A 1,581-nucleotide genomic window follows, 5' to 3' on the forward strand; every position below is an offset into this window, starting at 1 on the left:
TGATAATCGGCAACGTATGTTCAAACATTTATGAATGATTTAAAGAATCTACTTTATTATTTGTTTGAAGCAGTTTATATCACTCATAACAAAATTAAGTAATAATAACTTATTTATTAGATATCTAGCATTTGGAAATGCAGGATATATATAGAAAGTTTTTTATTCTCATCTTTAATTAGATTTGTAATTGATGAGAAAATATTTATTTTTATATTTATACAAACGACGCTTGTGACGCCAACGCGAACAAATATCCTTTCGCAGAAGTCACTGAATCGAGATTATTAAATGAGAAAAAAACTGAAGGATGATTGAATTTTAAATTGAAATTGTCAAACGAAAGTAATACAATGGCGGCCCGGTCGGTTAGATCAAAATGGCGGTTGGAAACTGAGTAATTGTATTTTCGCGAAAGCGCGACAATGCTTCTTAATAAATATTCACAAAAGTGTAAAATACAATAGGGTGCGAATAATTAATACTGTTTGAATATTCGCAACCCAATTCTGTTAGGCGGAATATCTGACTTGTTTATCACAAGCTTTGCCAAAAACTTTTGTTTCTTTATAATAAAAAACTTGTAAAAGGTCCCAGCATCACTTAAATTATATTTTAACAAAGAATTTAGTTTGTTAAAATTAATTTAATTCATATATGTATAAATATATAGTAAATTAGGGCACAAAGGTCCAATTCGACTTTGAGCAATTGGAAAACGAAACCAAATATGTCACAACAAATAGCACATATCATACAAACAACTATCAAACTATGATCAGTAAAACTCTCAGCTAAGGGGACGTCCATTAATCACGCGGGTTTTTTAGGGGGAGGGTAGGTTTGACAAAAAATCACGAAATATCACGTGGGGAGGGAGGAGTATGAGATATGACGTGTATTTATTTTATAACTGATTTTTTTTATATTCAAACATTTTCAATTCAAATTCAAATGTTTGTAGGAGGAGGGAGGGGTTATTTTTGAATATTACCATGTATCACTAAGGGGGTCCAAAAGTCCTTAAAAACTCGCTCACGTTATTAATGGACGCCTCCTAATTCACTATAGTATTTCCTGGATGCATTTTTTACAAGGATGACACTGTATATAATCTTGATCAGGTAATTCGTCAGAAAAATTCATCATTAGACTTGGAATAACTATTTATTCAATTTATATCTTGTAAAATTGCTATTTGTGACCTACTGCGAAATTAGTATACTTAGAAATTATGTTAAGGTTTTGTAAACTAAAGAACAGTGCTCATTACCCGAAAAACTAACCACGAAAAAAATAGTTTTGCTATAGATTTTCAAACCTTGCCGAAGGGTTGTAGTTTTGGTTGATTAAAAAATATGCATTATATATATATATATATATATATACATACATATTTGGCCATTCCCAATTTCTTTTTACCGAATATCGCAAATTCGTAAAACTGAATATTGTGAAGGGGTTATAATATTACTAAAAATTAACATTTTAATAATTACATTTATAATTAAATAATTTGTAGTTAGAGACAATCTAGGTATCTTCTAAATATTTTTTTTTGCTTTTTATATGTATTTTTTA

This window comes from Ctenocephalides felis, unplaced genomic scaffold (assembly GCF_003426905.1).
Source record: "Ctenocephalides felis isolate EL2017-DRISC unplaced genomic scaffold, ASM342690v1 CF-g0.4_SCAFFOLD_00845, whole genome shotgun sequence".
Lineage (NCBI taxonomy): Eukaryota > Metazoa > Arthropoda > Insecta > Siphonaptera > Pulicidae > Ctenocephalides > Ctenocephalides felis.